This window comes from Carya illinoinensis, chromosome 13, assembly GCF_018687715.1.
Source record: "Carya illinoinensis cultivar Pawnee chromosome 13, C.illinoinensisPawnee_v1, whole genome shotgun sequence".
In the NCBI taxonomy this organism is placed as follows: Eukaryota; Viridiplantae; Streptophyta; class Magnoliopsida; order Fagales; family Juglandaceae; genus Carya; species Carya illinoinensis.
The window spans coordinates 16453900-16464625 of NC_056764.1; positions in this window are offsets into that span (position 1 = coordinate 16453900).

Genomic DNA, 10726 nt, shown 5'->3' on the forward strand with positions numbered 1-10726 from the left:
CAAAAATAAACGCATATGCATTGGACTAAAAAAAGATAATGAAAATGTTTGACTGTAAAGAAAGAAAAGAAATGAAAATAATGTTAAGATATGAAAATACGTAACTATATAAAAGATTATGTTTAAGCTCACTCTTTTAAATGATGTTTTTCCATGAATGAAATGTTAAATGAAAAGGACTAAAAAGTAAAGGACAAAATGAAATAAAGAAAGGACTGAAAGAGAATGAATGTTTTAATGTATGAAACTATGTAATGGTCATGACTAATAAATGAATTATAATACCAAAGGATTGGGCAGATTGCAATGATGGGTAAGTAGTACTGGCGGTGCACCCAGTGCTGCACCCTGACGGAAAGAGATTCCTAACCCTCGGCCACGGGCAGAATTAGGTTCAAAAGACCACTAACCCTAACACACGGGGCGTAATAGTATGTACCAGCCAAATGAAAGTGAAAGATGAAAGTAAAGGTATGCATGAAAGTATGATGTAAATGTATGCATAAAAGTATGATTTAAACATATGCATGAAAGTATGATGTAAATGTATGCATGAAAATATGATTTAAACTTATGCATGAAAGTATGATGTAAATGTATACATGAAAGTATGATGTAAATGTATACATGAAAGTATGATTTAAATGTATGCATGAAAGCATGATTTAAATGTGTGCATGAAAGCATGACTAAACTCTTAACAGTTTATGCATGAAAGTACTATCTAAATGTTATGCATAAAAGTACTGTTTAAATGTTATGCATGAAAGTACTGTTTAAATATTTATGTATGCATGTTTTCAAAAGAAAAGGAAGAGATGATTAGTACATTAATGGCATGGTGTAATGCTTACTGAGTATTAGACTCACTTTGTGTTTATATTTTTAATGTCCAGTTAATTACAAAAAGGCTGGGGAACAGGGCATTACTGCAGAGGGTGAGGCAGACATTTAGTGTCTTCCCTGTTGATTCGACCTTATATGAATGATGGGTTATGTTGACGAATGTTATGTTTTTATGTTGGGATGAGTCCCTTGTCGGGACGTTTTGTCAGATTTGACTTTAAACCTGGTATGGTGTAATCGTTATGGTAGGGTGATGGAAACTCTTATACATTGACTTAGTGTCTTCCTATACATATGGTAGAGATGGAATCCCTTATTAACTAGAACAATTATATTTTTATGAACGTATGATAGACTCTGGAAGTCTATTTATGGAGGAATGTTAAATAGAACGTCTATCAGGTGTTCCTTTTATTAAATTAGAAATTTAGAGTATACGTGTGTCATGTTCATGTTGATCACATATGACTAAAAAAAGAATGAGAAGACAAAGAAAGAAAAGAAAGAAAGAAAGACAGGTATGTAAGTAGCGATTCCACCCTTTCCAGGGCGGGGTTGTTACAATTTGTATAGGCCTATAGTTCTCTCATGTTCTTGCAACTTGTAAATCAGTAAGAATCTTCATTTTCCTTTCGATAGAACCTTGCTTATCCCTGAAAAAAGATTGCTTCCATTTCTTGAGTGCTTGATCAACTTTGCTTTGATTTTTGAATAGCAATTATCACCACTAGATCCCATTCTCCATGCCTCCTTAATAGTATTAGAGCATCCTTCATGAATATGCCAAGTAGCTTCCTATCTAGATAGAAAGCTCCTTCTACTACTCTTCCTGTTACCAAATTCTGGGCTGGAAGAATTCGCAGTCACTAAATGAAGTGGGCAGTGATCTAATTTGATAGTTGGTGACACTGAAACAAGGTACTGAAAAGTTGGTGCCATTTAGGATTTGTAACTACCCGATCAAGTCTTTCCTTAGTAAATCCATCATCTGTTATGTTGTTAGACCATTGTGAAACTTGGACCCCCAGCTCTGACATCACTCAGACCACAGAACTCAAGGGCTTTTATGACGATCTCCATTGTTTATAAGGTCTTGGGGTTGCACCACATTTCTCATTTTGAAAAGTGATTTCATTAAAATCCTCAACACATAACTAAGGGATTTCTCATTTTGGTTTTAAACCTTCCAACACATAACTAAGTACCAGAATTTTCATTAGTTTAATACAAAGCTGTTCAAAACATACATAATAAAATATTACAAAACATAAATATTGTTTCAAACCAACTATAAAGCATAACTCCAACTTAGAACTCCAGCGGAGCCGCATCCTCGGGCTCAGCCTCCTCCTCTTCCTCGAACTCTGCACCAAAATCTACGAAACTAAAAATGGTGCCGCAAGTAAGTAAAATCCAAATACCACTAGATAAAAACATATAAAACTCAAACAATATGCATGAAAGAAAAGCCAATGCACATGTCCCATAAAACCATATTTTTCCACGCACGCCAAAAACCCATTTGGCCCAAAAACATTACCATTAAAACCATTCCTTGCCATTATCCCAGATAATGGCCCAAAACAGAAATCACCATTTTCCCAAAAAATGGATCACATAGCCTCAAAACCAAACCTCGCCATTTTTCCAGAAAATGGCTCGTAACCAAAACCATAAAACCGATCCAATCATGCATGCACCATGATCTCCCCTAGGGATCATCCGCACACTCTGACTCTGTGCCACACAACAGGTAACGTCTATGCGTGTGACACCTAAACGAGCGATGCCCAGTACTCGCGCCCAGCGCGTCCCTGGCCAGGCCATCCTCTAGTCTCCGCCACTCTAGGGACCACAGAGTCGACACGACAGTGTTACCGTATCGTGCGATTCGGTTGTCGTCCTACGACAACCCTAGGATGTCACTCAGTATTATCCACTCCCGAGTGACCAGAGGAGCTCCACCGAGATAATGCCCCATCCCGGCTTGGGGTCGTCATACACACGCACCCGAAAATCCATTTAATGCAACAAAACATGATTTTCTCAATTACATAAAAAGCACATGAATGCAATATGTAATGCACGCCTCAAGGCATAAATAACCAACTAATCACAAACAGCCAAACCAAGCAACCCCGTCCTCAATCCATTCGACCCCCCAACTCCTCTGACTCAGTCCGGAATCAACCAACCAACAGCAAATAATTTATTGTAAGAGAAAAATATATTTAAATCTAAAAGTAGAGTTTGAAAAATACTTACAGCGCTATACGGTATTTTTCAAAAGCTCGCGGCGTTGCAAACGGCGGAGGAAAAGCAACGTAACAGTGTATTTTACACTGTGGCTGTGGGTAATAAATTACCCACTTTCGAACAGGGACAAACCAAGACATGAAATTGATATAGAATGGCCTTGAGATGTTTATGAAGCTAAAGGAAGTGAGTTTTGGCTGTGGGTGGTGGTGGAAACGGCGATGGAGGAGCTTAAAGGGGCTGAACGGAGTTGAGCTCGTGGGAGCTGCTCCGGAAACGGATCGGGGCCGAAATTGGGTGCGTTAGGATGGCAAGAGGTAGATGAAAAAGTTGTGAAGAGATGGTGGCCGGAAGTGGAGCGAAGGCACCGGAAAAGCTCAAAAACCGTGTGGCTTGGAGGAGCTCGTGGCGGCTAATGATGGCTCGGATGGAGGTGAAACTTGGTGGGGATATTCACCGGTGGAAGGGGAAGAAAACTTGGTGGGTGGTGTAGGCCACGCCACCGGCGAGCGGTGATTCTGGCCTAAGAAAGCAACCGGCGACAGAAAGAGAAAGGAGGGCTAGTGCCATGACTTCCAGCCGTGCATGGCAGCTAACGGCTGCACGGATGGCTCTGAAAATTGGTGGGGATGATCACTGGTGGGAGGGGAAGATTTTGGTGAGGGTGGTGTACTGCACGGCGGCGGGACGGCTGTGGGTCAGGGCTGGTCAATGGGTGGCGACGGGAAGGGGAGAAAAGGAAGCAGTGCGCACACGGGGAAAAGAGAAAAAGAAGAAGAAAAAGAAAAAAAGAAGAAGGAAAGAAAAGGGAAAAGGAAAAAGGAAAAAGGGAAAAAGAAAAAAAAGAAGAGAAAAGAAATGAGGTCCAATCCTCACTCCAGAATCCAAAAACTGATCCGCCGAAAATGATTTTAAAAACATAAAACGACTAAAATAAAGCTGTGAAGAGATGGTGGCCGGAAGTGGAGCGAAGGCACCAGAAAAGCTCAAAAACCGTGTGGCTTGGAGGAGCTCGTGGCGGCTAATGATGGCTCGGATGGAGGTGAAACTTGGTGGGGATGTTCACCGGTGGAAGGGGAAGAAAACTTGGTGGGTGGTGTAGGCCACGCCGCCGGCGAGCGGTGATTCTGGCCTGAGAAAGCAACCGGCGACAGAAAGAGAAAGGAGGGCTAGTGCCATGACTTCCAGCCGTGCATGGCAGCTAACGGCTGCACGGATGGCTCTGAAAATTGGTGGGGATGATCACTGGTGGGAGGGGAAGATTTTGGTGAGGGTGGTGTACTGCACGGCGGCGGGACGGCTGTGGGTCAGGGCTGGTCAATGGGTGGCGACGGGAAGGGGAGAAAAGGAAGCAGTGCGCGCACGGGGAAAAGAGAAAAAGAAGAAGAAAAAGAAAAAAAGAAGAAGGAAAGAAAAGGGAAAAGGAAAAAGGAAAAAGGGAAAAAGAAAAAAAAGAAGAGAAAAGAAATGAGGTCCAATCCTCACTCCAGAATCCAAAAACTGATCCGCCGAAAATGATTTTAAAAACATAAAACGACTAAAATAAATTAAACACAACATCAAATAAATTAAAAACCAATTAAAAATACAATAATTTAAAATAAAAGAACTAATATATTAATTAAATTAAAAACAACCCTTCAGTGAAAATACACGTAAAAGCGAGTCATCACAACCCCGCCCTGGGAAGGGTGGAATCGCTACGTACATAATTGTCCTTCTTTCTTTCTTTTCTTTCTCTCTTTTCTTATTTTTTTTCTAGTAATATGCGATCAGCATGAACATGACACACGTATGCTCTAAATTTTTAATTTAATAAAGGGAACACCTGATAGACATTCTATTCAAACATTGAACCATAAGAGGCTCTCAAAGTCCATCATACGTTCATAAAAGCATTACTATTCTAGTTAGGAAAGGACTCCATCTCTATCATCCATATAAGAAGGCACTAAGTCAATTGTTGAACCCAAACTTTCAAGTTTTATGTAATTATATATCTACACATGGATTTTGATGATAACAAATGAATTCAAAGAATAAAGGAGTCTCAAACTCAAGTTGTCTACACAATGGAGTCAAGCACATAAAGGAAACAAGCATGAGCAAGAAGGGAAAAAGTTCACATTAAAGTCATAGAGTAATGTTGTAAATCTCTTAAAAATTCGAAATTAAGATTAAGGCTCAAAATTAATATTTTATCATAAAGCATTAAAATACATTTTCCACATGTGCATGAATATTTTGAAAATTAAATTTGAAAATTTTGAAAGATGATTGATTTTCATCTTTCACATGTGCATTATATGATTAAAGGTTTGAACTTTTAAAATATTAAAGATGATTGGTTGTCATCTTTCACATGTGCATGTTTTATTTGAATATTTTCAAAAGTGATTGATATTTTTTTTTACTTATGCAAAAGGTAGATGATTTTTTTTGAAAATTTTGAAAAGTAAAGTGTGCTCCTTTTGTCATATGCAAAAAGTAAAAAGATTAGGTTTGAAATATTTAAAAAGTAAAGTGTGCTCATTTTGTCATATGCAAAAAGTAAAAAGATTGGGTTTGAATTTTTTGAATTTTTTGAAAAGTAAAGTGTGCTCCTTTTATCATATGCCAAAAGTAAAAGATTAAGTTTGAAATTTTTGAAAAATGAATGATGTTGTCTTTGACAATTAAAAAAGAAGAACATTTTATTTGAATTTTTTGAAAAAATGAATGATGTTGTCTTTGACATGTGAATCTTTTTAAATTTGAATATGAAGTCTCATATGCCTATAAATAGATCATTTGAGTTCTTCACATTTACAATACTAAGAGCATACAACATTCATTCAAAGCTTTCATTCTCTCTTCTCTAAGCATCGAGCCTTAATCTTTGTTCATTTTGAGAGAAATATAGTTTGTGCTGTATTGTTCTTATTTCACTCATTGAGGAGTGTTTTCTGATAACCTACCCACTATCAACTCTTGTATAAGTAAAAATGTGTGTATATCCCTTGTGCGTGTAGAAAGTGTTCTACACAAGGAATAGTTGAATCACCACGTGTAAGGTGATTGCAAGTGTAGAGGGTGTTCTACACGGATCCTTTGTAGCGGTGTTATTCAAAAGTGTAATAGGTTTCTATCTCTACCTGTATGAGGTTGAATAGTAAATTTGGAGATCCTCAAGGGGTAGGTTGAGGCGAGGACGTAAGCAGTGGAGCCGAATCTCGTTAACATACTGAGTTTGCTTCTCTCTTACCCTTACTCTTTATATTTATTGATATTTCGTATTTTGTTTATATTTTATATTGTATATTTGATTTATAATTGTTATTTTTTTAAATACAACTCAATTCACTCCCCCTCTTGTGTTAGTCATCTGGGCAACAATTGGTATCAGAGCTAAGAGCTCTATCTTTTGAATTAATATCTTATGGCTAACATTGCAGCTTCATTTGGTGAAGGTCAATCTAGCAGTCGGCCTCCACTCTTTTGTGGAGACAATTACTCATTCTGGAAAGTTAGAATGAGAATATTCCTTCAGGCTCAAGGTCGTGAAATCTGGAAATACATTGTAAATAGACTTTATATTCCAACAAAAGTGGTTGATGGAGTAAAGGTCAAAAAGAAAGAAGAAGAGTTTGATCGTAAAGACAATAGACTTTATACTTTGAATTTAACTGCTATGAATTTATTATTTAATGCTCTCAATGAAAATGAGTTTAATAGAATAATGATTTGCATTACGGCAAAAGAAATTTGGAATAACTTGGAAGTTATTTATGAAGGAACTTCGCAAGTCAAGGAAATCAAAAATTTATATTCTTACTCATGAATATGAAATGTTTAAGATGAATGATGATGAATCTATTTCTAGTATGCACACTCATTTTACTAACATCATAAACAGCTTGACAGCTCTTGGCAAAGTTTATTCCAAGGTGGAAATAGTAAGAAAAATTCTCAACTCTCTACCAAAATACATTGAATCAAAAGTGACAGCGATTCTTGAAGCTAAAGACCTCAAGAAGCTCGAAGTGAATGAACTCATCGGGTCACTTATCACCCATGAGTACACATTGAAAAGAGGAGAAGAAAAAGGAAAGCAAAAGAAGAGCTTGGCACTTAAAGTTGTTCCTCATGAAAGTGAAAGTGATAAAGATGAGGAAAACGACGACAAAGATGAAGAAGAATTCAGAGGTTCTTAAAGAAAAATAAAACTCCTCCGAAGAAATCTTTCAAAAAGTTTTCCGCAAAAGATTCAGGTAAAAATAATACTTTAATTTGTCATAAATGCAATAAGCCTGGTCATATCAAGCCAGATTGTCCTCTGCTAAAGAAAGATCGAAACAAGGGCAAGAAAGCAATGAAAGCTACATGGGATGATGATTCAAGTAGCTCAAATAGTGAAGCAAGCAATGGAGAATCAGCAAATCTTTGTCTTATGGCTAAAGATGTATGCATGAAGTTCTCCACAAACAAAAACAAATGGTTTTTAGATAGTGGATGTTCAAGACACATGACTGGAGACAAGACTAAGTTCTTTGATCTTAGATCTAAAGAAGAAGGACACGTGACATTTGGAGACAACTCGAAAGGGAAGATCGTGGGAATAGGTAAAATTGGTAATGAATCTTCTCTCATAATTGAAGATGTTCTTCTTGTTGAAGTCTAAAACATAATCTTTTGAGTATAAGTCAATTATGTGATAAAGGATTTACAGTTACTTTCAAAATGGATAAGTGTATTATTTTCAATGATCATGATTGTAATATTTGTTTTATTGCTTTTAAAAGAAACAATGTTTATACAATCGATTTCGAAGAAATTACCTCACAATATGCTATTAGTTTTTCAGATCAAAATGGAACTAGTTGGCTATGGCATAGAAGACTAGGTTATGCCAACATGGAACTTATTTCCAAACTTTCAAAAAATGATCTTGTGAGAGGTTTACCAAAAACAAATTTTCTTAAAGACAAAATTTGTGATGCATGTCAATTTGGTAAACAAACAAAAATTTCTTTTAAAACCAAGAAACATATTTCCACTACTAGATCATTACAACTGATACACATGGATCTTTTTGGACCAAATAGAGTTGCAAGTTTAAGAGGAAAATATTATGCATTTGTTATTGTTGATGATTTCTCTAGATATACTTGGGTCATCTTTCTTACTCATAAAGATGAGGCACATAATGCTTTTACCAAGTTATGCAAGAGAATTCAAAATGAAAAGGGTTATACTATTTCAAGTATCCGAAGTGATAGGGGAAAAAAGTTTGTTAATAAAAATATTGAAACATTTTGTGAAGAAAATGATTTTGTGCATAATTTTTCTGCTCTTCGAACTCCTCAATAAAATGGGGTAGTAGAGAGGAAAAATGGATCTCTTCAAGAGATGGCAAGAACAATGTTCAATGAGAACAACTTGCCTAGTTATTTTTTGGCCGAAGCGGTAAGTACTGCATGTTATGTTATAAATAGAGTTATGCTAAGGTCTAAGTTAGATAAAACCCTCTATGAGCTTAGGAATGAGAAAAAGCCCAACATTAGTTACTTTTATGTATTTGGATGCAAATGTTTTATTTTAAATGATAGGGATAATTTAGACAAATTTGATGCAAAATCTGATGAATGTATCTTTCTCGGGTATTCTACTAATAATAAAGCTTATAGAGTATTCAATAAAAAGACTTTTACTATACAAGAATCTATGCATGTAGTATTTGATGAATCTAATTCTTTCTCTACTCACCAAGAAATCTATTGATGAAAAAACAGGAGGTATAAATAACACGGAAAGTCTCAATCCCAACAAAGAGAACACAATAGAGGAAGCTCAACATGGAACCATCAGGAAAGATCATCAAAATTTAATACAAGATGCAACCAAACAGTGAAAATTTGTGAAAGATCATCCAGCAGAACAAATTTTGGGATAACCTTCATGAGGTGTAAGTACTCAATCATCTCTTAGAAATATTTGCAATCATACTGCTTTTCTATCTCAGATTGAACCCAAAAATATTGATAAAGCACTTCTTGATGAATCTGGATTCTAGCTATACAAGAAGAGTTGAATCAATTTGAAAGAAATGATGTTTGGATACTTATTCCTAGACCCAAAAATCATACTATTATTATAACAAAATAGGTTTTTAGAATCAAGAAAGATGAGTATGAAATCATTACTAGAAATAAGGCTCGACTTGTAGCCCAAGGTTTCAATCAAGAAGAATGAATTGATAATGATGAGACATATGCACCAATCGCAAGATTAGAAACTATTCGAATGCTACTTGCATATGCTTGTTATAAAGATTTCAAACTTTTTCAAATGGATGTTAAAAGTACTTTCTTAAATGGTTTTATAAATGAAGAGGTATATATTGAGCAACCTCCAAGTTTTGAAAATCATATTTTCCCAAATCATGTTTTTAAACTCTCAAAAGCACTATATGGACTCAAACAAGCTCCTAGAGCTTGGTATGAGAGACTCAGTGGTTTCTTGATTGAAAAAGATTTTTCAAGAGGAAAAATCGACACAACTCTTTTCATTAAATATGAAAATGATGATATTCTTTTGATTCAGATTTATATTGATGATATAATATTTGGTGCTACTAATGAAAATATATGCCAAGTTTTTGCTAAGACTATACAGGAAGAATTTGAAATGAGCATAATGGGAGAACTTACATTCTTTCTCGGATTGCAAATTAAGCAAGTAAAAAGTAGGACATTCATCAATCAATCAAAATATATTAAGGAATTACTGAAGAAGTTTAGGATAGAAGATGCTAAGTAAATTGGAACACCAATGAGCCCATCAACTAAACTTGATAAAGATGAAACCGGTAAGCCAGTTGACTCGAAGGTATATCGAGATATGATTGGTAGCTTATTATATTTGACAACTAGTAGACCAGATATTATGTTTAGTGTATATTTGTGTGCATGCTTTCAATCATCTCCAAAAGAATCACATTTAATTGCAATTAAGCGCATTCTTAGATATCTTAGTGGTACAATTAACCTAGAGTTATGGTACCCTAAGTACACATCTTTCGATCTAATCAGCTACACAGATGTTGATTATGCTGGTTGTAAAATAGATCGAAAAAGTACTAGTAGAGCATGCCATTGCTTAGGTCATGCACTAGTTTCCTAGTTTAGTAAAAAATAAAATTCTGTTACACTATCTACTGCTGAGGCAGAATATGTTGCTGCGGGTAGTTGTTGTGCTCAAGTTCTTTACATGAAGCAACAACTTGAAGATTTTAAACTCATGTATAATCACATTCCAATCAAATGTGATAATACAAGTGTTATAAATCTTTCAAAGAACCCGATACAACATTCTAGAACTAAACATATTGAAATAAGATATCATTTTCTTCGAGATCATGTGCAGAAAGGCGATATAGTACTAGAGTTCACAAACACACACGATTAGTTAGCAGATATTTTTACAAAACCTTTACCAGAAGATAGATTATGTATGATTAGAAGAGAAATAGGTATGATGCATGTTATGAATATCTCTTAAAAGATAGACCAAAGTCAATAAAAATAGAGAAAGATTTTTTAAATACTTTTATATAAACTTGAGATTCTTAGCCTCATGTTTTAGA